Source organism: Ambystoma mexicanum, chromosome 6q, assembly GCF_040938575.1.
Source record: "Ambystoma mexicanum isolate Mex_15411 chromosome 6q, UKY_AmexF1_1, whole genome shotgun sequence".
NCBI lineage: Eukaryota > Metazoa > Chordata > Amphibia > Caudata > Ambystomatidae > Ambystoma > Ambystoma mexicanum.
Genome location: NC_090937.1, coordinates 1,630,407,866 through 1,630,433,664, shown reverse-complemented (window position 1 = coordinate 1,630,433,664; position 25,799 = coordinate 1,630,407,866). Strand labels below are relative to the sequence as shown.

General features: G+C 50.1%; 6 non-coding genes across 6 annotated transcripts; all 6 read right to left on the bottom strand.

Moving 5' to 3' along the window:
* Positions 1–627: 627 nt before the first annotated feature.
* On the bottom strand, positions 628–699 carry TRNAG-ACC (transfer RNA glycine (anticodon ACC)). Its single transcript has one exon. It is a non-coding gene; the product is annotated as a tRNA-Gly (tRNA).
* Positions 700–6,894: 6,195 nt separating this feature from the next.
* TRNAG-ACC (transfer RNA glycine (anticodon ACC)) lies at positions 6,895–6,966 on the bottom strand. The gene has a single exon. It is a non-coding gene; the product is annotated as a tRNA-Gly (tRNA).
* A 6,195-nt stretch (positions 6,967–13,161) lies between these two features.
* On the bottom strand, positions 13,162–13,233 carry TRNAG-ACC (transfer RNA glycine (anticodon ACC)). The gene has a single exon. It is a non-coding gene; the product is annotated as a tRNA-Gly (tRNA).
* Positions 13,234–19,428: 6,195 nt separating this feature from the next.
* TRNAG-ACC (transfer RNA glycine (anticodon ACC)) lies at positions 19,429–19,500 on the bottom strand. Its single transcript has one exon. It is a non-coding gene; the product is annotated as a tRNA-Gly (tRNA).
* A 2,431-nt stretch (positions 19,501–21,931) lies between these two features.
* On the bottom strand, positions 21,932–22,003 carry TRNAG-UCC (transfer RNA glycine (anticodon UCC)). The gene has a single exon. It is a non-coding gene; the product is annotated as a tRNA-Gly (tRNA).
* A 3,681-nt stretch (positions 22,004–25,684) lies between these two features.
* TRNAG-UCC (transfer RNA glycine (anticodon UCC)) lies at positions 25,685–25,756 on the bottom strand. The gene has a single exon. It is a non-coding gene; the product is annotated as a tRNA-Gly (tRNA).
* Positions 25,757–25,799: the final 43 nt, after the last annotated feature.

Sequence of the window (25,799 nt, the reverse complement as noted above, 5' to 3'; positions counted from 1 at the left end):
TCTAGCTCACACCCTAACTGCCAACACCCCTTCCCCTTCTCTCTCTGTCTCTCTCTCTCTGTCTCTCTCTCTCATTCTCTCTCTCTCGCAAATAGATACTTTACTTCCCAGGTGCAACAAAACAAGCATTCTCGAGCTGGCAGATATGGGAAGGAAGGAAGGAAGGGCCAGTTTGGAAACTCAACTCAATTACCATAAATCCCCTGCTAAGGGTTATGGGAGGGAGGAATGAAGGAACTTTGCTTCAGGGAAAGGGCTGCTGCTGCTTCAGCATGTGAGGAGCGCAGCCACACGTTTCACCTTCCTCAGTATGTTGGTTTACAGGATGAGAGAGATCCTGAAACCTCACTCTAATAGGCTGAGGTGCTGTGCTCGGTGGCCTGCTGGGACCTTTGCCCGTCAGGGCAAGGCGAATAGGCCTTTGTCAGGCCTTCGTCAGGGCTTTGTCGGGGAGGGGCCAGGAGCCCTGCTCGCTTCAATCCCCTCACCGATAGACAGTTGCAGAAACTAGGATGCAAGAACCTTTCCTGGATGGGGTTTTGATTTTCGCGAAAAGGGTGTCAGCTTTGCTTTCAGCATGAGTCTGATTTCCAAAAAATGCATTTTGAACAATTTAAAGATTTGATCTGCGTTGGCCGGGAATCGAACCCGGGTCAACTGCTTGGTAGGCAGCTATGCTCACCACTATACCACCAACTCCTGCCTGTCTGGACTATCTGATGGAGCGCCCCTTAGAAATAAGAATAAGTCATTGGCTGGGAATGAAAAAAGCTTGCGTTTGACGCAGAAGCAGTTCGCATCATGAGGTCTTGCCGGTCAGCCCAACATTTCCCCGGGACCCCTTAAAAAAGGAGCTTGGTTTTAAGATTGGTTTGATTGAACAGTACATTTTGTTGGCTGGGCTGGGACCCTCTCCTATTTAGCGCAAGAGTGGAACGAGGCAGCAAGTTCAAGGAATGACATTGCATCCAGGCACTTACAGCTCTTTGTGCCCTAATGCCATGACACAAAAACATAATTTGAAAAAACTTAGCAGAGGATGGTTTCGATCCATCGACCTCTGGGTTATGGGCCCAGCACGCTTCCGCTGGGCCACTCTGCTGGTTGGAGAACAAGAGCTTTTCTGGGCTTTTACAGCCTACAAACCGACAACCCTAGACCCAGTTTCGAGTGAAGCGGGCAGTAGGCCTTACAAAGCCAAACAACCTGCAACCACGCACTCCCATCCCATGGCCTTTTGCAGACAGGCCTCATTTCTCTAGCTCACACCCTAACTGCCAACACCCCTTCCCCTTCTCTCTCTGTCTCTCTCTCTCTGTCTCTCTCTCTCATTCTCTCTCTCTCGCAAGTAGATACTTTACTTCCCAGGTGCAACAAAACAAGCCTTCTCGAGCTGGCAGATATGGGAAGGAAGGAAGGGCCAGTTTGGAAACTCAACTCAATTACCATAAATCCCCTGCTAAGGGTTATGGGAGGGAGGAATGAAGGAACTTTGCTTCAGGGAAAGGGCTGCTGCTGCTTCAGCATGTGAGGAGCGCAGCCACACGTTTCACCTTCCTCAGTATGTTGGTTTACAGGATTAGAGAGATCCTGAAACCTCACTCTAATAGGCTGAGGTGCTGTGCTCGGTGGCCTGCTGGGACCTTTGCCGGTCAGGGCAAGGCGAATAGGCCTTTGTCAGGCCTTCGTCAGGGCTTTGTCGGGGAGGGGCCAGGAGCCCTGCTCGCTTCAATCCCCTCACCGATAGACAGTTGCAGAAACTAGGATGCAAGAACCTTTCCTGGATGGGGTTTTGATTTTCACGAAAAGTGTGTCAGCTTTGCTTTCAGCATGAGTCTGATTTCCAAAAAATGCATTTTGAACAATTTAAAGATTTGATCTGCGTTGGCCGGGAATGGAACCCGGGTCAACTGCTTGGAAGGCAGCTATGCTCACCACTATACCACCAACGCCTGCCTGTCTGGGCTATCTGATGGAGCGCCCCTTAGAAATAAGAATAAGTCATTGGCTGGGAATGAAAAAAGCTTGCGTTTGACGCAGAAGCAGTTCGCATCATGAGGTCTTGCCGGTCAGCCCAACATTTCCCCGGGACCCCTTAAAAAAGGAGCTTGGTTTTAAGTTTGGTTTGATTGAACAGTACATTTTGTTGGCTGGGCTGGGACCCTCTCCTATTTAGCGCAAGAGTGGAACGAGGCAGCAAGTTCAAGGAATGACATTGCATCCAGGCACTTACAGCTCTTTGTGCCCTAATGCCATGACACAAAAACATAATTTGAAAAAACTTAGCAGAGGATGGTTTCGATCCATCGACCTCTGGGTTATGGGCCCAGCACGCTTCCGCTGCGCCACTCTGCTGGTTGGAGAACAAGAGCTTTTCTGGGCTTTTACAGCCTACAAACCGACAACCCTAGACCCAGTTTCGAGTGAAGCGGGCAGTAGGCCTTACAAAGCCAAACAACCTGCAACCACGCACTCCCATCCCATGGCCTTTTGCAGACAGGCCTCATTTCTCTAGCTCACACCCTAACTGCCAACACCCCTTCCCCTTCTCTCTCTGTCTCTCTCTCTCTGTCTCTCTCTCTCATTCTCTCTCTCTCACAAATAGATACTTTACTTCCCAGGTGCAACAAAACAAGCCTTCTCGAGCTGGCAGATATGGGAAGGAAGGAAGGAAGGGCCAGTTTGGAAACTCAACTCAATTACCATAAATCCCCTGCTAAGGGTTATGGGAGGGAGGAATGAAGGAACTTTGCTTCAGGGAAAGGGCTGCTGCTGCTTCAGCATGTGAGGAGCGCAGCCACACGTTTCACCTTCCTCAGTATGTTGGTTTACAGGATGAGAGAGATCCTGAAACCTCACTCTAATAGGCTGAGGGGCTGTGCTCGGTGGCCTGCTGGGACCTTTGCCCGTCAGGGCAAGGCGAATAGGCCTTTGTCAGGCCTTCGTCAGGGCTTTGTCGGGGAGGGGCCAGGAGCCCTGCTCGCTTCAATCCCCTCACCGATAGACAGTTGCAGAAACTAGGATGCAAGAACCTTTCCTGGATGGGGTTTTGATTTTCACGAAAAGTGTGTCAGCTTTGCTTTCAGCATGAGTCTGATTTCCAAAAAATGCATTTTGAACAATTTAAAGATTTGATCTGCGTTGGCAGGGAAGCGAACCCGGGTCAACTGCTTGGAAGGCAGCTATGCTCACCACTATACCACCAACGCCTGCCTGTCTGGGCTATGTGATGGAGCGCCCCTTAGAAATAAGAATAAGTCATTGGCTGGGAATGAAAAAAGCTTGCGTTTGACGCAGAAGCAGTTCGCATCATGAGGTCTTGCCGGTCAGCCCAACATTTCCCCGGGACCCCTTAAAAAAGGAGCTTGGTTTTAAGTTTGGTTTGATTGAACAGTACATTTTGTTGGCTGGGCTGGGACCCTCTCCTATTTAGCGCAAGAGTGGAACGAGGCAGCAAGTTCAAGGAATGACATTGCATCCAGGCACTTACAGCTCTTTGTGCCCTAATGCCATGACACAAAAACATAATTTGAAAAAACTTAGCAGAGGATGGTTTCGATCCATCGACCTCTGGGTTATGGGCCCAGCACGCTTCCGCTGCGCCACTCTGCTGGTTGGAGAACAAGAGCTTTTCTGGGCTTTTACAGCCTACAAACCGACAACCCTAGACCCAGTTTCGAGTGAAGCGGGCAGTAGGCCTTACAAAGCCAAACAACCTGCAACCACGCACTCCCATCCCATGGCCTTTTGCAGACAGGCCTCATTTCTCTAGCTCACACCCTAACTGCCAACACCCCTTCCCCTTCTCTATCTGTCTCTCTCTCTCTGTCTCTCTCTCTCATTCTCTCTCTCTCGCAAATAGATACTTTACTTCCCAGGTGCAACAAAACAAGCCTTCTCGAGCTGGCAGATATGGGAAGGAAGGAAGGAAGGGCCAGTTTGGAAACTCAACTCAATTACCATAAATCCCCTGCTAAGGGTTATGGGAGGGAGGAATGAAGGAACTTTGCTTCAGGGAAAGGGCTGCTGCTGCTTCAGCATGTGAGGAGCACAGCCACACGTTTCACCTTCCTCAGTATGTTGGTTTACAGGATGAGAGAGATCCTGAAACCTCACTCTAATAGGCTGAGGTGCTGTGCTCGGTGGCCTGCTGGGACCTTTGCCCGTCAGGGCAAGGCGAATAGGCCTTTGTCAGGCCTTTGTCGGGGAGGGGCCAGGAGCCCTGCTCGCTTCAATCCCCTCACCGATAGACAGTTGCAGAAACTAGGATGCAAGAACCTTTCCTGGATGGGGTTTTGATTTTCACGAAAAGTGTGTCAGCTTTGCTTTCAGCATGAGTCTGATTTCCAAAAAATGCATTTTGAACAATTTAAAGATTTGATCTGCGTTGGCCGGGAATGGAACCCGGGTCAACTGCTTGGAAGGCAGCTATGCTCACCACTATACCACCAACGCCTGCCTGTCTGGGCTATCTGATGGAGCGCCCCTTAGAAATAAGAATAAGTCATTGGCTGGGAATGAAAAAAGCTTGCGTTTGACGCAGAAGCAGTTTGCATCATGAGGTCTTGCCGGTCAGCCCAACATTTCCCCGGGACCCCTTAAAAAAGGAGCTTGGTTTTAAGTTTGGTTTGATTGAACAGTACATTTTGTTGGCTGGGCTGGGACCCTCTCCTATTTAGCGCAAGAGTGGAACGAGGCAGCAAGTTCAAGGAATGACATTGCATCCAGGCACTTACAGCTCTTTGTGCCCTAATGCCATGACACAAAAACATAATTTGAAAAAACTTAGCAGAGGATGGTTTCGATCCATCGACCTCTGGGTTATGGGCCCAGCACGCTTCCGCTGCGCCACTCTGCTGGTTGGAGAACAAGAGCTTTTCTGGGCTTTTACAGCCTACAAACCGACAACCCTAGACCCAGTTTCGAGTGAAGCGGGCAGTAGGCCTTACAAAGCCAAACAACCTGCAACCACGCACTCCCATCCCATGGCCTTTTGCAGACAGGCCTCATTTCTCTAGCTCACACCCTAACTGCCAACACCCCTTCCCCTTCTCTCTCTGTCTCTCTCTCTCTGTCTCTCTCTCTCATTCTCTCTCTCTCGCAAGTAGATACTTTACTTCCCAGGTGCAACAAAACAAGCCTTCTCGAGCTGGCAGATATGGGAAGGAAGGAAGGGCCAGTTTGGAAACTCAACTCAATTACCATAAATCCCCTGCTAAGGGTTATGGGGGGGGAGGAATGAAGGAACTTTGCTTCAGGGAAAGGGCTGCTGCTGCTTCAGCATGTGAGGAGCGCAGCCACACGTTTCACCTTCCTCAGTATGTTGGTTTACAGGATGAGAGAGATCCTGAAACCTCACTCTAATAGGCTGAGGTGCTGTGCTCGGTGGCCTGCTGGGACCTTTGCCCGTCAGGGCAAGGCGAATAGGCCTTTGTCAGGCCTTCGTCAGGGCTTTGTCGGGGAGGGGCCAGGAGCCCTGCTCGCTTCAATCCCCTCACCGATAGACAGTTGCAGAAACTAGGATGCAAGAACATTTCCTGGATGGGGTTTTGATTTTCGCGAAAAGTGTGTCAGCTTTGCTTTCAGCATGAGTCTGATTTCCCAAAAATGCATTTTGAACAATTTAAAGATTTGATCTGCGTTGGCCGGGAATCTAACCCGGGTCAACTGCTTGGAAGGCAGCTATGCTCACCACTATACCACCAACGCCTGCCGGTCTGGGCTATCTGATGGAGCGCCCTTTAGAAATAAGAATAAGTCATTGGCTGGGAATGAAAAAAGCTTGCGTTTGACGCAGAAGCAGTTCGCATCATGAGGTCTTGCCGGTCAGCCCAACATTTCCCCGGGACCCCTTAAAAAAGGAGCTTGGTTTTAAGTTTGGTTTGATTGAACAGTACATTTTGTTGGCTGGGCTGGGACCCTCTCCTATTTAGCGCAAGAGTGGAACGAGGCAGCAAGTTCAAGGAATGACATTGCATCCAGGCACTTACAGCTCTTTGTGCCCTAATGCCATGACACAAAAACATAATTTGAAAAAACTTAGCAGAGGATGGTTTCGATCCATCGACCTCTGGGTTATGGGCCCAGCATGCTTCCGCTGCGCCACTCTGCTGGTTGGAGAACAAGAGCTTTTCTGGGCTTTTACAGCCTACAAACCGACAACCCTAGACCCAGTTTCGAGTGAAGCGGGCAGTAGGCCTTACAAAGCCAAACAACCTGCAACCACGCACTCCCATCCCATGGCCTTTTGCAGACAGGCCTCATTTCTCTAGCTCACACCCTAACTGCCAACACCCCTTCCCCTTCTCTCTCTGTCTCTCTCTCTCTGTCTCTCTCTCTCATTCTCTCTCTCTCGCAAATAGATACTTTACTTCCCAGGTGCAACAAAACAAGCATTCTCGAGCTGGCAGATATGGGAAGGAAGGAAGGAAGGGCCAGTTTGGAAACTCAACTCAATTACCATAAATCCCCTGCTAAGGGTTATGGGAGGGAGGAATGAAGGAACTTTGCTTCAGGGAAAGGGCTGCTGCTGCTTCAGCATGTGAGGAGCGCAGCCACACGTTTCACCTTCCTCAGTATGTTGGTTTACAGGATGAGAGAGATCCTGAAACCTCACTCTAATAGGCTGAGGTGCTGTGCTCGGTGGCCTGCTGGGACCTTTGCCCGTGAGGGCAAGGCGAATAGGCCTTTGTCAGGCCTTCGTCAGGGCTTTGTCGGGGAGGGGCCAGGAGCCCTGCTCGCTTCAATCCCCTCACCGATAGACAGTTGCAGAAACTAGGATGCAAGAACCTTTCCTGGATGGGGTTTTGATTTTCGCGAAAAGGGTGTCAGCTTTGCTTTCAGCATGAGTCTGATTTCCAAAAAATGCATTTTGAACAATTTAAAGATTTGATCTGCGTTGGCCGGGAATCGAACCCGGGTCAACTGCTTGGTAGGCAGCTATGCTCACCACTATACCACCAACTCCTGCCTGTCTGGACTATCTGATGGAGCGCCCCTTAGAAATAAGAATAAGTCATTGGCTGGGAATGAAAAAAGCTTGCGTTTGACGCAGAAGCAGTTCGCATCATGAGGTCTTGCCGGTCAGCCCAACATTTCCCCGGGACCCCTTAAAAAAGGAGCTTGGTTTTAAGATTGGTTTGATTGAACAGTACATTTTGTTGGCTGGGCTGGGACCCTCTCCTATTTAGCGCAAGAGTGGAACGAGGCAGCAAGTTCAAGGAATGACATTGCATCCAGGCACTTACAGCTCTTTGTGCCCTCATGCCATGACACAAAAACATAATTTGAAAAAACTTAGCAGAGGATGGTTTCGATCCATCGACCTCTGGGTTATGGGCCCAGCACGCTTCCGCTGCGCCACTCTGCTGGTTGGAGAGCAAGAGCTTTTCTGGGCTTTTACAGCCTACAAACCGACAACCCTAGACCCAGTTTCGAGTGAAGCGGGCAGTAGGCCTTACAAAGCCAAACAACCTGCAACCACGCACTCCCATCCCATGGCCTTTTGCAGACAGGCCTCATTTCTCTAGCTCACACCCTAACTGCCAACACCCCTTCCCCTTCTCTCTCTGTCTCTCTCTCTCTGTCTCTCTCTCTCATTCTCTCTCTCTCGCAAGTAGATACTTTACTTCCCAGGTGCAACAAAACAAGCCTTCTCGAGCTGGCAGATATGGGAAGGAAGGAAGGGCCAGTTTGGAAACTCAACTCAATTACCATAAATCCCCTGCTAAGGGTTATGGGAGGGAGGAATGAAGGAACTTTGCTTCAGGGAAAGGGCTGCTGCTGCTTCAGCATGTGAGGAGCGCAGCCACACGTTTCACCTTCCTCAGTATGTTGGTTTACAGGATTAGAGAGATCCTGAAACCTCACTCTAATAGGCTGAGGTGCTGTGCTCGGTGGCCTGCTGGGACCTTTGCCGGTCAGGGCAAGGCGAATAGGCCTTTGTCAGGCCTTCGTCAGGGCTTTGTCGGGGAGGGGCCAGGAGCCCTGCTCGCTTCAATCCCCTCACCGATAGACAGTTGCAGAAACTAGGATGCAAGAACCTTTCCTGGATGGGGTTTTGATTTTCACGAAAAGTGTGTCAGCTTTGCTTTCAGCTTGAGTCTGATTTCCAAAAAATGCATTTTGAACAATTTAAAGATTTGATCTGCGTTGGCCGGGAATGGAACCCGGGTCAACTGCTTGGAAGGCAGCTATGCTCACCACTATACCACCAACGCCTGCCTGTCTGGGCTATCTGATGGAGCGCCCCTTAGAAATAAGAATAAGTCATTGGCTGGGAATGAAAAAAGCTTGCGTTTGACGCAGAAGCAGTTCGCATCATGAGGTCTTGCCGGTCAGCCCAACATTTCCCCGGGACCCCTTAAAAAAGGAGCTTGGTTTTAAGTTTGGTTTGATTGAACAGTACATTTTGTTGGCTGGGCTGGGACCCTCTCCTATTTAGCGCAAGAGTGGAACGAGGCAGCAAGTTCAAGGAATGACATTGCATCCAGGCACTTACAGCTCTTTGTGCCCTAATGCCATGACACAAAAACATAATTTGAAAAAACTTAGCAGAGGATGGTTTCGATCCATCGACCTCTGGGTTATGGGCCCAGCACGCTTCCGCTGCGCCACTCTGCTGGTTGGAGAACAAGAGCTTTTCTGGGCTTTTACAGCCTACAAACCGACAACCCTAGACCCAGTTTCGAGTGAAGCGGGCAGTAGGCCTTACAAAGCCAAACAACCTGCAACCACGCACTCCCATCCCATGGCCTTTTGCAGACAGGCCTCATTTCTCTAGCTCACACCCTAACTGCCAACACCCCTTCCCCTTCTCTCTCTGTCTCTCTCTCTCTGTCTCTCTCTCTCATTCTCTCTCTCTCACAAATAGATACTTTACTTCCCAGGTGCAACAAAACAAGCCTTCTCGAGCTGGCAGATATGGGAAGGAAGGAAGGAAGGGCCAGTTTGGAAACTCAACTCAATTACCATAAATCCCCTGCTAAGGGTTATGGGAGGGAGGAATGAAGGAACTTTGCTTCAGGGAAAGGGCTGCTGCTGCTTCAGCATGTGAGGAGCGCAGCCACACGTTTCACCTTCCTCAGTATGTTGGTTTACAGGATGAGAGAGATCCTGAAACCTCACTCTAATAGGCTGAGGGGCTGTGCTCGGTGGCCTGCTGGGACCTTTGCCCGTCAGGGCAAGGCGAATAGGCCTTTGTCAGGCCTTCGTCAGGGCTTTGTCGGGGAGGGGCCAGGAGCCCTGCTCGCTTCAATCCCCTCACCGATAGACAGTTGCAGAAACTAGGATGCAAGAACCTTTCCTGGATGGGGTTTTGATTTTCACGAAAAGTGTGTCAGCTTTGCTTTCAGCATGAGTCTGATTTCCAAAAAATGCATTTTGAACAATTTAAAGATTTGATCTGCGTTGGCAGGGAAGCGAACCCGGGTCAACTGCTTGGAAGGCAGCTATGCTCACCACTATACCACCAACGCCTGCCTGTCTGGGCTATGTGATGGAGCGCCCCTTAGAAATAAGAATAAGTCATTGGCTGGGAATGAAAAAAGCTTGCGTTTGACGCAGAAGCAGTTCGCATCATGAGGTCTTGCCGGTCAGCCCAACATTTCCCCGGGACCCCTTAAAAAAGGAGCTTGGTTTTAAGTTTGGTTTGATTGAACAGTACATTTTGTTGGCTGGGCTGGGACCCTCTCCTATTTAGCGCAAGAGTGGAACGAGGCAGCAAGTTCAAGGAATGACATTGCATCCAGGCACTTACAGCTCTTTGTGCCCTAATGCCATGACACAAAAACATAATTTGAAAAAACTTAGCAGAGGATGGTTTCGATCCATCGACCTCTGGGTTATGGGCCCAGCACGCTTCCGCTGCGCCACTCTGCTGGTTGGAGAACAAGAGCTTTTCTGGGCTTTTACAGCCTACAAACCGACAACCCTAGACCCAGTTTCGAGTGAAGCGGGCAGTAGGCCTTACAAAGCCAAACAACCTGCAACCACGCACTCCCATCCCATGGCCTTTTGCAGACAGGCCTCATTTCTCTAGCTCACACCCTAACTGCCAACACCCCTTCCCCTTCTCTCTCTGTCTCTCTCTCTCTGTCTCTCTCTCTCATTCTCTCTCTCTCGCAAATAGATACTTTACTTCCCAGGTGCAACAAAACAAGCCTTCTCGAGCTGGCAGATATGGGAAGGAAGGAAGGAAGGGCCAGTTTGGAAACTCAACTCAATTACCATAAATCCCCTGCTAAGGGTTATGGGAGGGAGGAATGAAGGAACTTTGCTTCAGGGAAAGGGCTGCTGCTGCTTCAGCATGTGAGGAGCACAGCCACACGTTTCACCTTCCTCAGTATGTTGGTTTACAGGATGAGAGAGATCCTGAAACCTCACTCTAATAGGCTGAGGTGCTGTGCTCGGTGGCCTGCTGGGACCTTTGCCCGTCAGGGCAAGGCGAATAGGCCTTTGTCAGGCCTTTGTCGGGGAGGGGCCAGGAGCCCTGCTCGCTTCAATCCCCTCACCGATAGACAGTTGCAGAAACTAGGATGCAAGAACCTTTCCTGGATGGGGTTTTGATTTTCACGAAAAGTGTGTCAGCTTTGCTTTCAGCATGAGTCTGATTTCCAAAAAATGCATTTTGAACAATTTAAAGATTTGATCTGCGTTGGCCGGGAATGGAACCCGGGTCAACTGCTTGGAAGGCAGCTATGCTCACCACTATACCACCAACGCCTGCCTGTCTGGGCTATCTGATGGAGCGCCCCTTAGAAATAAGAATAAGTCATTGGCTGGGAATGAAAAAAGCTTGCGTTTGACGCAGAAGCAGTTTGCATCATGAGGTCTTGCCGGTCAGCCCAACATTTCCCCGGGACCCCTTAAAAAAGGAGCTTGGTTTTAAGTTTGGTTTGATTGAACAGTACATTTTGTTGGCTGGGCTGGGACCCTCTCCTATTTAGCGCAAGAGTGGAACGAGGCAGCAAGTTCAAGGAATGACATTGCATCCAGGCACTTACAGCTCTTTGTGCCCTAATGCCATGACACAAAAACATAATTTGAAAAAACTTAGCAGAGGATGGTTTCGATCCATCGACCTCTGGGTTATGGGCCCAGCACGCTTCCGCTGCGCCACTCTGCTGGTTGGAGAACAAGAGCTTTTCTGGGCTTTTACAGCCTACAAACCGACAACCCTAGACCCAGTTTCGAGTGAAGCGGGCAGTAGGCCTTACAAAGCCAAACAACCTGCAACCACGCACTCCCATCCCATGGCCTTTTGCAGACAGGCCTCATTTCTCTAGCTCACACCCTAACTGCCAACACCCCTTCCCCTTCTCTCTCTGTCTCTCTCTCTCTGTCTCTCTCTCTCATTCTCTCTCTCTCGCAAGTAGATACTTTACTTCCCAGGTGCAACAAAACAAGCCTTCTCGAGCTGGCAGATATGGGAAGGAAGGAAGGGCCAGTTTGGAAACTCAACTCAATTACCATAAATCCCCTGCTAAGGGTTATGGGGGGGGAGGAATGAAGGAACTTTGCTTCAGGGAAAGGGCTGCTGCTGCTTCAGCATGTGAGGAGCGCAGCCACACGTTTCACCTTCCTCAGTATGTTGGTTTACAGGATGAGAGAGATCCTGAAACCTCACTCTAATAGGCTGAGGTGCTGTGCTCGGTGGCCTGCTGGGACCTTTGCCCGTCAGGGCAAGGCGAATAGGCCTTTGTCAGGCCTTCGTCAGGGCTTTGTCGGGGAGGGGCCAGGAGCCCTGCTCGCTTCAATCCCCTCACCGATAGACAGTTGCAGAAACTAGGATGCAAGAACATTTCCTGGATGGGGTTTTGATTTTCGCGAAAAGTGTGTCAGCTTTGCTTTCAGCATGAGTCTGATTTCCCAAAAATGCATTTTGAACAATTTAAAGATTTGATCTGCGTTGGCCGGGAATCTAACCCGGGTCAACTGCTTGGAAGGCAGCTATGCTCACCACTATACCACCAACGCCTGCCGGTCTGGGCTATCTGATGGAGCGCCCCTTAGAAATAAGAATAAGTCATTGGCTGGGAATGAAAAAAGCTTGCGTTTGACGCAGAAGCAGTTCGCATCATGAGGTCTTGCCGGTCAGCCCAACATTTCCCCGGGACCCCTTAAAAAAGGAGCTTGGTTTTAAGTTTGGTTTGATTGAACAGTACATTTTGTTGGCTGGGCTGGGACCCTCTCCTATTTAGCGCAAGAGTGGAACGAGGCAGCAAGTTCAAGGAATGACATTGCATCCAGGCACTTACAGCTCTTTGTGCCCTAATGCCATGACACAAAAACATAATTTGAAAAAACTTAGCAGAGGATGGTTTCGATCCATCGACCTCTGGGTTATGGGCCCAGCATGCTTCCGCTGCGCCACTCTGCTGGTTGGAGAACAAGAGCTTTTCTGGGCTTTTACAGCCTACAAACCGACAACCCTAGACCCAGTTTCGAGTGAAGCGGGCAGTAGGCCTTACAAAGCCAAACAACCTGCAACCACGCACTCCCATCCCATGGCCTTTTGCAGACAGGCCTCATTTCTCTAGCTCACACCCTAACTGCCAACACCCCTTCCCCTTCTCTCTCTGTCTCTCTCTCTCTGTCTCTCTCTCTCATTCTCTCTCTCTCGCAAATAGATACTTTACTTCCCAGGTGCAACAAAACAAGCATTCTCGAGCTGGCAGATATGGGAAGGAAGGAAGGAAGGGCCAGTTTGGAAACTCAACTCAATTACCATAAATCCCCTGCTAAGGGTTATGGGAGGGAGGAATGAAGGAACTTTGCTTCAGGGAAAGGGCTGCTGCTGCTTCAGCATGTGAGGAGCGCAGCCACACGTTTCACCTTCCTCAGTATGTTGGTTTACAGGATGAGAGAGATCCTGAAACCTCACTCTAATAGGCTGAGGTGCTGTGCTCGGTGGCCTGCTGGGACCTTTGCCCGTCAGGGCAAGGCGAATAGGCCTTTGTCAGGCCTTCGTCAGGGCTTTGTCGGGGAGGGGCCAGGAGCCCTGCTCGCTTCAATCCCCTCACCGATAGACAGTTGCAGAAACTAGGATGCAAGAACCTTTCCTGGATGGGGTTTTGATTTTCGCGAAAAGGGTGTCAGCTTTGCTTTCAGCATGAGTCTGATTTCCAAAAAATGCATTTTGAACAATTTAAAGATTTGATCTGCGTTGGCCGGGAATCGAACCCGGGTCAACTGCTTGGTAGGCAGCTATGCTCACCACTATACCACCAACTCCTGCCTGTCTGGACTATCTGATGGAGCGCCCCTTAGAAATAAGAATAAGTCATTGGCTGGGAATGAAAAAAGCTTGCGTTTGACGCAGAAGCAGTTCGCATCATGAGGTCTTGCCGGTCAGCCCAACATTTCCCCGGGACCCCTTAAAAAAGGAGCTTGGTTTTAAGATTGGTTTGATTGAACAGTACATTTTGTTGGCTGGGCTGGGACCCTCTCCTATTTAGCGCAAGAGTGGAACGAGGCAGCAAGTTCAAGGAATGACATTGCATCCAGGCACTTACAGCTCTTTGTGCCCTAATGCCATGACACAAAAACATAATTTGAAAAAACTTAGCAGAGGATGGTTTCGATCCATCGACCTCTGGGTTATGGGCCCAGCACGCTTCCGCTGTGCCACTCTGCTGGCTGGAGAACGAGAGCTTTTCGGGGCTTTTACAGCCTACAAACCGACAACCCTAGACCCAGTTTCGAGTGAAGCGGGCAGTATCCCTTACAAAGCCAAACAACCTGCAACCACGCACTCCCATCCCATGGCCTTTTGCAGACAGGCCTCATTTCTCTAGCTCACACCCTAACTGCCAACACCCCTTCCCCTTCTCTCTCTGTCTCTCTCTCTCTGTCTCTCTCTCTCATTCTCTCTCTCTCGCAAGTAGATACTTTACTTCCCAGGTGCAACAAAACAAGCCTTCTCGAGCTGGCAGATATGGGAAGGAAGGAAGGGCCAGTTTGGAAACTCAACTCAATTACCATAAATCCCCTGCTAAGGGTTATGGGAGGGAGGAATGAAGGAACTTTGCTTCAGGGAAAGGGCTGCTGCTGCTTCAGCATGTGAGGAGCGCAGCCACACGTTTCACCTTCCTCAGTATGTTGGTTTACAGGATTAGAGAGATCCTGAAACCTCACTCTAATAGGCTGAGGTGCTGTGCTCGGTGGCCTGCTGGGACCTTTGCCGGTCAGGGCAAGGCGAATAGGCCTTTGTCAGGCCTTCGTCAGGGCTTTGTCGGGGAGGGGCCAGGAGCCCTGCTCGCTTCAATCCCCTCACCGATAGACAGTTGCAGAAACTAGGATGCAAGAACCTTTCCTGGATGGGGTTTTGATTTTCACGAAAAGTGTGTCAGCTTTGCTTTCAGCATGAGTCTGATTTCCAAAAAATGCATTTTGAACAATTTAAAGATTTGATCTGCGTTGGCCGGGAATGGAACCCTGGTCAACTGCTTGGAAGGCAGCTATGCTCACCACTATACCACCAACGCCTGCCTGTCTGGGCTATCTGATGGAGCGCCCCTTAGAAATAAGAATAAGTCATTGGCTGGGAATGAAAAAAGCTTGCGTTTGACGCAGAAGCAGTTCGCATCATGAGGTCTTGCCGGTCAGCCCAACATTTCCCCGGGACCCCTTAAAAAAGGAGCTTGGTTTTAAGTTTGGTTTGATTGAACAGTACATTTTGTTGGCTGGGCTGGGACCCTCTCCTATTTAGCGCAAGAGTGGAACGAGGCAGCAAGTTCAAGGAATGACATTGCATCCAGGCACTTACAGCTCTTTGTGCCCTAATGCCATGACACAAAAACATAATTTGAAAAAACTTAGCAGAGGATGGTTTCGATCCATCGACCTCTGGGTTATGGGCCCAGCACGCTTCCGCTGCGCCACTCTGCTGGTTGGAGAACAAGAGCTTTTCTGGGCTTTTACAGCCTACAAACCGACAACCCTAGACCCAGTTTCGAGTGAAGCGGGCAGTAGGCCTTACAAAGCCAAACAACCTGCAACCACGCACTCCCATCCCATGGCCTTTTGCAGACAGGCCTCATTTCTCTAGCTCACACCCTAACTGCCAACACCCCTTCCCCTTCTCTCTCTGTCTCTCTCTCTCTGTCTCTCTCTCTCATTCTCTCTCTCTCACAAATAGATACTTTACTTCCCAGGTGCAACAAAACAAGCCTTCTCGAGCTGGCAGATATGGGAAGGAAGGAAGGAAGGGCCAGTTTGGAAACTCAACTCAATTACCATAAATCCCCTGCTAAGGGTTATGGGAGGGAGGAATGAAGGAACTTTGCTTCAGGGAAAGGGCTGCTGCTGCTTCAGCATGTGAGGAGCGCAGCCACACGTTTCACCTTCCTCAGTATGTTGGTTTACAGGATGAGAGAGATCCTGAAACCTCACTCTAATAGGCTGAGGGGCTGTGCTCGGTGGCCTGCTGGGACCTTTGCCCGTCAGGGCAAGGCGAATAGGCCTTTGTCAGGCCTTCGTCAGGGCTTTGTCGGGGAGGGGCCAGGAGCCCTGCTCGCTTCAATCCCCTCACCGATAGACAGTTGCAGAAACTAGGATGCAAGAACCTTTCCTGGATGGGGTTTTGATTTTCACGAAAAGTGTGTCAGCTTTGCTTTCAGCATGAGTCTGATTTCCAAAAAATGCATTTTGAACAATTTAAAGATTTGATCTGCGTTGGCAGGGAAGCGAACCCGGGTCAACTGCTTGGAAGGCAGCTATGCTCACCACTATACCACCAACGCCTGCCTGTCTGGGCTATGTGATGGAGCGCCCCTTAGAAATAAGAATAAGTCATTGGCTGGGAATGAAAAAAGCTTGCGTTTGACGCAGAAGCAGTTCGCATCATGAGGTCTTGCCGGTCAGCCCAACATTTCCCCGGGACCCCTTAAAAAAGGAGCTTGGTTTTAAGTTTGGTTTGATTGAACAGTACATTTTGTTGGCTGGGCTGGGACCCTCTCCTATTTAGCGCAAGAGTGGAACGAGGCAGCAAGTTCAAGGAATGACATTGCATCCAGGCACTTACAGCTCTTTGTGCCCTAATGCCATGACACAAAAACATAATTTGAAAAAACTTAGCAGAGGATGGTTTCGATCCATCGACCTCTGGGTTATGGGCCCAGCACGCTTCCGCTGCGCCACTCTGCTGGTTGGAGAACAAGAGCTTTTCTGGGCTTTTACAGCCTACAAACCGACAACCCTAGACCCAGTTTCGAGTGAAGCGGGCAGTAGGCCTTACAAAGCCAAACAACCTGCAACCACGCACTCCCATCCCATGGCCTTTTGCAGACAGGCCTCATTTCTCTAGCTCACACCCTAACTGCCAACACCCCTTCCCCTTCTCTCTCTGTCTCTCTCTCTCTGTCTCTCTCTCTCATTCTCTCTCTCTCGCAAATAGATACTTTACTTCCCAGGTGCAACAAAACAAGCCTTCTCGAGCTGGCAGATATGGGAAGGAAGGAAGGAAGGGCCAGTTTGGAAACTCAACTCAATTACCATAAATCCCCTGCTAAGGGTTATGGGAGGGAGGAATGAAGGAACTTTGCTTCAGGGAAAGGGCTGCTGCTGCTTCAGCATGTGAGGAGCACAGCCACACGTTTCACCTTCCTCAGTATGTTGGTTTACAGGATGAGAGAGATCCTGAAACCTCACTCTAATAGGCTGAGGTGCTGTGCTCGGTGGCCTGCTGGGACCTTTGCCCGTCAGGGCAAGGCGAATAGGCCTTTGTCAGGCCTTTGTCGGGGAGGGGCCAGGAGCCCTGCTCGCTTCAATCCCCTCACCGATAGACAGTTGCAGAAACTAGGATGCAAGAACCTTTCCTGGATGGGGTTTTGATTTTCACGAAAAGTGTGTCAGCTTTGCTTTCAGCATGAGTCTGATTTCCAAAAAATGCATTTTGAACAATTTAAAGATTTGATCTGCGTTGGCCGGGAATGGAACCCGGGTCAACTGCTTGGAAGGCAGCTATGCTCACCACTATACCACCAACGCCTGCCTGTCTGGGCTATCTGATGGAGCGCCCCTTAGAAATAAGAATAAGTCATTGGCTGGGAATGAAAAAAGCTTGCGTTTGACGCAGAAGCAGTTCGCATCATGAGGTCTTGCCGGTCAGCCCAACATTTCCCCGGGACCCCTTAAAAAAGGAGCTTGGTTTTAAGTTTGGTTTGATTGAACAGTACATTTTGTTGGCTGGGCTGGGACCCTCTCCTATTTAGCGCAAGAGTGGAACGAGGCAGCAAGTTCAAGGAATGACATTGCATCCAGGCACTTACAGCTCTTTGTGCCCTAATGCCATGACACAAAAACATAATTTGAAAAAACTTAGCAGAGGATGGTTTCGATCCATCGACCTCTGGGTTATGGGCCCAGCACGCTTCCGCTGCGCCACTCTGCTGGTTGGAGAACAAGAGCTTTTCTGGGCTTTTACAGCCTACAAACCGACAACCCTAGACCCAGTTTCGAGTGAAGCGGGCAGTAGGCCTTACAAAGCCAAACAACCTGCAACCACGCACTCCCATCCCATGGCCTTTTGCAGACAGGCCTCATTTCTCTAGCTCACACCCTAACTGCCAACACCCCTTCCCCTTCTCTCTCTGTCTCTCTCTCTCTGTCTCTCTCTCTCATTCTCTCTCTCTCGCAAGTAGATACTTTACTTCCCAGGTGCAACAAAACAAGCCTTCTCGAGCTGGCAGATATGGGAAGGAAGGAAGGGCCAGTTTGGAAACTCAACTCAATTACCATAAATCCCCTGCTAAGGGTTATGGGGGGGGAGGAATGAAGGAACTTTGCTTCAGGGAAAGGGCTGCTGCTTCTTCAGCATGTGAGGAGCGCAGCCACACGTTTCACCTTCCTCAGTATGTTGGTTTACAGGATGAGAGAGATCCTGAAACCTCACTCTAATAGGCTGAGGTGCTGTGCTCGGTGGCCTGCTGGGACCTTTGCCCGTCAGGGCAAGGCGAATAGGCCTTTGTCAGGCCTTCGTCAGGGCTTTGTCGGGGAGGGGCCAGGAGCCCTGCTCGCTTCAATCCCCTCACCGATAGACAGTTGCAGAAACTAGGATGCAAGAACATTTCCTGGATGGGGTTTTGATTTTCGCGAAAAGTGTGTCAGCTTTGCTTTCAGCATGAGTCTGATTTCCCAAAAATGCATTTTGAACAATTTAAAGATTTGATCTGCGTTGGCCGGGAATCTAACCCGGGTCAACTGCTTGGAAGGCAGCTATGCTCACCACTATACCACCAACACCTGCCGGTCTGGGGTATCTGATGGAGCGCCCCTTAGAAATAAGAATAAGTCATTGGCTGGGAATGAAAAAAGCTTGCGTTTGACGCAGAAGCAGTTCGCATCATGAGGTCTTGCCGGTCAGCCCAACATTTCCCCGGGACCCCTTAAAAAAGGAGCTTGGTTTTAAGTTTGGTTTGATTGAACAGTACATTTTGTTGGCTGGGCTGGGACCCTCTCCTATTTAGCGCAAGAGTGGAACGAGGCAGCAAGTTCAAGGAATGACATTGCATCCAGGCACTTACAGCTCTTTGTGCCCTAATGCCATGACACAAAAACATAATTTGAAAAAACTTAGCAGAGGATGGTTTCGATCCATCGACCTCTGGGTTATGGGCCCAGCACGCTTCCGCTGCGCCACTCTGCTGGTTGGAGAACAAGAGCTTTTCTGGGCTTTTACAGCCTACAAACCGACAACCCTAGACCCAGTTTCGAGTGAAGCGGGCAGTAGGCCTTACAAAGCCAAACAACCTGCAACCACGCACTCCCATCCCATGGCCTTTTGCAGACAGGCCTCATTTCTCTAGCTCACACCCTAACTGCCAACACCCCTTCCCCTTCTCTCTCTGTCTCTCTCTCTCTGTCTCTCTCTCTCATTCTCTCTCTCTCGCAAATAGATACTTTACTTCCCAGGTGCAACAAAACAAGCATTCTCGAGCTGGCAGATATGGGAAGGAAGGAAGGAAGGGCCAGTTTGGAAACTCAACTCAATTACCATAAATCCCCTGCTAAGGGTTATGGGAGGGAGGAATGAAGGAACTTTGCTTCAGGGAAAGGGCTGCTGCTGCTTCAGCATGTGAGGAGCGCAGCCACACGTTTCACCTTCCTCAGTATGTTGGTTTACAGGATGAGAGAGATCCTGAAACCTCACTCTAATAGGCTGAGGTGCTGTGCTCGGTGGCCTGCTGGGACCTTTGCCCGTCAGGGCAAGGCGAATAGGCCTTTGTCAGGCCTTCGTCAGGGCTTTGTCGGGGAGGGGCCAGGAGCCCTGCTCGCTTCAATCCCCTCACCGATAGACAGTTGCAGAAACTAGGATGCAAGAACCTTTCCTGGATGGGGTTTTGATTTTCGCGAAAAGTGTGTCAGCTTTGCTTTCAGCATGAGTCTGATTTCCAAAAAATGCATTTTGAACAATTTAAAGATTTGATCTGCGTTGGCCGGGAATCAAACCCGGGTCAACTGCTTGGTAGGCAGCTATGCTCACCACTATACCACCAACTCCTGCCTGTCTGGACTATCTGATGGAGCGCCCCTTAGAAATAAGAATAAGTCATTGGCTGGGAATGAAAAAAGCTTGCGTTTGACGCAGAAGCAGTTCGCATCATGAGGTCTTGCCGGTCAGCCCAACATTTCCCCGGGACCCCTTAAAAAAGGAGCTTGGTTTTAAGATTGGTTTGATTGAACAGTACATTTTGTTGGCTGGGCTGGGACCCTCTCCTATTTAGCGCAAGAGTGGAACGAGGCAGCAAGTTCAAGGAATGACATTGCATCCAGGCACTTACAGCTCTTTGTGCCCTAATGCCATGACACAAAAACATAATTTGAAAAAACTTAGCAGAGGATGGTTTCGATCCATCGACCTCTGGGTTATTGGCCCAGCACGCTTCCGCTGTGCCACTCTGCTGGCTGGAGAACGAGAGCTTTTCGGGGCTTTTACAGCCTACAAACCGACAACCCTAGACCCAGTTTCGAGTGAAGCGGGCAGTATCCCTTACAAAGCCAAACAACCTGCAACCACGCACTCCCATCCCATGGCCTTTTGCAGACAGGCCTCATTTCTCTAGCTCACACCCTAACTGCCAACACCCCTTCCCCTTCTCTCTCTGTCTCTCTCTCTCTGTCTCTCTCTCTCATTCTCTCTCTCTCGCAAATAGATGCTTTACTTCCCAGGTGCAACAAAACAAGCCTTCTCGAGCTGGCAGATATGGGAAGGAAGGAAGGAAGGGCCAGTTTGGAAACTCAACTCAATTACCATAAATCCCCTGCTAAGGGTTATGGGAGGGAGGAATGAAGGAACTTTGCTTCAGGGAAAGGGCTGCTGCTGCTTCAGCATGTGAGGAGCACAGCCACACGTTTCACCTTCCTCAGTATGTTGGTTTACAGGATGAGAGAGATCCTGAAACCTCACTCTAATAGGCTGAGGTGCTGTGCTCGGTGGCCTGCTGGGACCTTTGCCCGTCAGGGCAAGGCGAATAGGCCTTTGTCAGGCCTTTGTCGGGGAGGGGCCAGGAGCCCTGCTCGCTTCAATCCCCTCACCGATAGACAGTTGCAGAAACTAGGATGCAAGAACCTTTCTTGGATGGGGTTTTGATTTTCACGAAAAGTGTGTCAGCTTTGCTTTCAGCATGAGTCTGATTTCCAAAAAATGCATTTTGAACAATTTAAAGATTTGATCTGCGTTGGCCGGGAATGGAACCCGGGTCAACTGCTTGGAAGGCAGCTATGCTCACCATTATACCACCAACGCCTGCCTGTCTGGGCTATCTGATGGAGCGCCCCTTAGAAATAAGAATAAGTCATTGGCTGGGAATGAAAAAAGCTTGCGTTTGACGCAGAAGCAGTTCGCATCATGAGGTGTTGCCGGTCAGCCCAACATTTCCCCGGGACCCCTTAAAAAAGGAGCTTGGTTTTAAGTTTGGTTTGATTGAACAGTACATTTTGTTGGCTGGGCTGGGACCCTCTCCTATTTAGCGCAAGAGTGGAACGAGGCAGCAAGTTCAAGGAATGACATTGCATCCAGGCACTTACAGCTCTTTTTGCCCTAATGCCATGACACAAAAACATAATTTGAAAAAAGTTAGCAGAGGATGGTTTCGATCCATCGACCTCTGGGTTATGGGCCCAGCACGCTTCCGCTGCGCCACTCTGCTGGTTGGAGAACAAGAGCTTTTCTGGGCTTTTACAGCCTACAAACCGACAACCCTAGACCCAGTTTCGAGTGAAGTGGGCAGTAGGCCTTACAAAGCCAAACAACCTGCAACCACGCACTCCCATCCCATGGCCTTTTGCAGACAGGCCTCATTTCTCTAGCTCACACCCTAACTGCCAACACCCCTTCCCCTTCTCTCTCTGTCTCTCTCTCTCTGTCTCTCTCTCTCATTCTCTCTCTCTCGCAAGTAGATATTTTACTTCCCAGGTGCAACAAAACAAGCCTTCTCGAGCTGGCAGATATGGGAAGGAAGGAAGGAAGGGCCAGTTTGGAAACTCAACTCAATTACCATAAATCCCCTGGTAAGGGTTATGGGGGGGAGGAATGAAGGAACTTTGCTTCAGGGAAAGGGCTGCTGCTGCTTCAGCATGTGAGGAGCGCAGCCACACGTTTCACCTTCCTCAGTATGTTGGTTTACAGGATGAGAGAGATCCTGAAACCTCACTCTAATAGGCTGAGGTGCTGTGCTCGGTGGCCTGCTGGGACCTTTGCCCGTCAGGGCAAGGCGAATAGGCCTTTGTCAGGCCTTCGTCAGGTCTTTGTCGGGGAGGGGCCAGGAGCCCTGCTCGCTTCAATCCCCTCACCGATAGACAGTTGCAGAAACTAGGATGCAAGAACATTTCCTGGATGGGGTTTTGATTTTCGCGAAAAGTGTGTCAGCTTTGCTTTCAGCATGAGTCTGATTTCCCAAAAATGCATTTTGAACAATTTAAAGATTTGATCTGCGTTGGCCGGGAATCGAACCCGGGTCAACTGCTTGGAAGGCAGCTATGCTCACCACTATACCACCAACGCCTGCCTGTCTGAGCTCTCTGATGGAGCGCCCCTTAGAAATAAGAATAAGTCATTGGCTGGGAATGAAAAAAGCTTGCGTTTGACGCAGAAGCAGTTCGCATCATGAGGTCTTGCCGGTCAGCCCAACATTTCCCCGGGACCCCTTAAAAAAGGAGCTTGGTTTTAAGTTTGGTTTGATTGAACAGTACATTTTGTTGGCTGGGCTGGGACCCTCTCCTATTTAGCGCAAGAGTGGAACGAGGCAGCAAGTTCAAGGAATGACATTGCATCCAGGCACTTACAGCTCTTTGTGCCCTAATGCCATGACACAAAAACATAATTTGAAAAAACTTAGCAGAGGATGGTTTCGATCCATCGACCTCTGGGTTATGGGCCCAGCACGCTTCCGCTGCGCCACTCTGCTGGTTGGAGAACAAGAGCTTTTCTGGGCTTTTACAGCCTACAAACCGACAACCCTAGACCCAGTTTCGAGTGAAGCGGGCAGTAGGCCTTACAAAGCCAAACAACCTGCAACCACGCACTCCCATCCCATGGCCTTTTGCAGACAGGCCTCATTTCTCTAGCTCACACCCTAACTGCCAACACCCCTTCCCCTTCTCTCTCTGTCTCTCTCTCTCTGTCTCTCTCTCTCATTCTCTCTCTCTCGCAAGTAGATACTTTACTTCCCAGGTGCAACAAAACAAGCCTTCTCGAGCTGGCAGATATGGGAAGGAAGGAAGGAAGGGCCAGTTTGGAAACTCAACTCAATTACCATAAATCCCCTGCTAAGGGTTATGGGAGGGAGGAATGAAGGAACTTTGCTTCAGGGAAAGGGCTGCTGCTGCTTCAGCATGTGAGGAGCGCAGCCACACGTTTCACCTTCCTCAGTATGTTGGTTTACAGGATGAGAGAGATCCTGAAACCTCACTCTAATAGGCTGAGGTGCTGTGCTCGGTGGCCTGCTGGGACCTTTGCCGGTCAGGGCAAGGCGAATAGGCCTTTGTCAGGCCTTCGTCAGGGCTTTGTCGGGGAGGGGCCAGGAGCCCTGCTCGCTTCAATCCCCTCACCGATAGACAGTTGCAGAAACTAGGATGCAAGAACCTTTCCTGGATGGGGTTTTGATTTTCGCGAAAAGTGTGTCAGCTTTGCTTTCAGCATGAGTCTGATTTCCAAAAAATGCATTTTGAACAATTTAAAGATTTGATCTGCGTTGGCCGGGAATCGAACCCGGGTCAACTGCTTGGAAGGCAGCTATGCTCACCACTATACCACCAACACCTGCCTGTCTGAGCTCTCTGATGGAGCGCCCCTTAGAAATAAGAATAAGTCATTGGCTGGGAATGAAAAAAGCTTGCGTTTGACGCAGAAGCAGTTCGCATCATGAGGTCTTGCCGGTCAGCCCAACATTTCCCCGGGACCCCTTAAAAAAGGAGCTTGGTTTTAAGTTTGGTTTGATTGAACAGTACATTTTGTTGGCTGGGCTGGGACCCTCTCCTATTTAGCGCAAGAGTGGAACGAGGCAGCAAGTTCAAGGAATGACATTGCATCCAGGCACTTACAGCTCTTTGTGCCCTAATGCCATGACACAAAAACATAATTTGAAAAAACTTAGCAGAGGATGGTTTCGATCCATCGACCTCTGGGTTATGGGCCCAGCACGCTTCCGCTGTGCCACTCTGCTGGCTGGAGAACGAGAGCTTTTCGGGGCTTTTACAGCCTACAAACCGACAACCCTAGACCCAGTTTCGAGTGAAGCGGGCAGTATCCCTTACAAAGCCAAACAACCTGCAACCACGCACTCCCATCCCATGGCCTTTTGCAGACAGGCCTCATTTCTCTAGCTCACACCCTAACTGCCAACACCCCTTCCCCTTCTCTCTCTGTCTCTCTCTCTCTCTGTCTCTCTCTCTCATTCTCTCTCTCTCGCAAATAGATACTTTACTTCCCAGGTGCAACAAAACAAGCCTTCTCGAGCTGGCAGATATGGGAAGGAAGGAAGGAAGGGCCAGTTTGGAAACTCAACTCAATTACCATAAATCCCCTGCTAAGGGTTATGGGAGGGAGGAATGAAGGAACTTTGCTTCAGGGAAAGGGCTGCTGCTGCTTCAGCATGTGAGGAGCACAGCCACACGTTTCACCTTCCTCAGTATGTTGGTTTACAGGATGAGAGAGATCCTGAAACCTCACTCTAATAGGCTGAGGTGCTGTGCTCGGTGGCCTGCTGGGACCTTTGCCCGTCAGGGCAAGGCGAATAGGCCTTTGTAAGGCCTTTGTCGGGGAGGGGCCAGGAGCCCTGCTCGCTTCAATCCCCTCACCGATAGACAGTTGCAGAAACTAGGATGCAAGAACCTTTCCTGGATGGGGTTTTGATTTTCACGAAAAGTGTGTCAGCTTTGCTTTCAGCATGAGTCTGATTTCCAAAAAATACATTTTGAACAATTTAAAGATTTGATCTGCGTTGGCCAGGAATCGAACCCGGGTCAACTGCTTGGAAGGCAGCTATGCTCACCACTATACCACCAACGCCTGCCTGTCTGGTCTATGTGATGGAGCGCCCCTTAGAAATAAGAATAAGTCATTGGCTGGGAATGAAAAAAGCTTGCGTTTGACGCAGAGGCAGTTCGCATCATGAGGTCTTGCCGGTCAGCCCAACATTTCCCCGGGACCCCTTAAAAAAGGAGCTTGGTTTTAAGTTTGGTTTGATTGAACAGTACATTTCGTTGGCTGGGCTGGGACCCTCTCCTATTTAGCGCAAGAGTGGAACGAGGCAGCAAGTTCAAGGAATGACATTGCATCCAGGCACTTACAGCTCTTTGTGCCCTAATGCCATGACACAAAAACATAATTTGAAAAAACTTAGCAGAGGATGGTTTCTATCCATCGACCTCTGGGTTATGGGCCCAGCACGCTTCCGCTGCGCCACTCTGCTGGTTGGAGAACAAGAGCTTTTCTGGGCTTTTACAGCCTACAAACCGACAACCCTAGACCCAGTTTCGAGTGAAGCGGGCAGTAGGCCTTACAAAGCCAAACAACCTGCAACCACGCACTCCCATCCCATGGCCTTTTGCAGACAGGCCTCATTTCTCTAGCTCACACCCTAACTGCCAACACCCCTTCCCCTTCTCTCTCTGTCTCTCTCTCTCTCTGTCTCTCTCTCTCATTCTCTCTCTCTCGCAAATAGATACTTTACTTCCCAGGTGCAACAAAACAAGCCTTCTCGAGCTGGCAGATATGGGAAGGAAGGAAGGAAGGGCCAGTTTGGAAACTCAACTCAATTACCATAAATCCCCTGCTAAGGGTTATGGGAGGGAGGAATGAAGGAACTTTGCTTCAGGGAAAGGGCTGCTGCTGCTTCAGCATGTGAGGAGCACAGCCACACGTTTCACCTTCCTCAGTATGTTGGTTTACAGGATGAGAGAGATCCTGAAACCTCACTCTAATAGGCTGAGGTGCTGTGCTCGGTGGCCTGCTGGGACCTTTGCCCGTCAGGGCAAGGCGAATAGGCCTTTGTCAGGCCTTTGTCGGGGAGGGGCCAGGAGCCCTGCTCGCTTCAATCCCCTCACCGATAGACAGTTGCAGAAACTAGGATGCAAGAACCTTTCCTGGATGGGGTTTTGATTTTCACGAAAAGTGTGTCAGCTTTGCTTTCAGCATGAGTCTGATTTCCAAAAAATGCATTTTGAACAATTTAAAGATTTGATCTGCGTTGGCCGGGAATCGAACCCGGGTCAACTGCTTGGAAGGCAGCTATGCTCACCACTATACCACCAACGCCTGCCTGTCTGGGCTATCTGATGGAGCGCCCCTTAGAAATAAG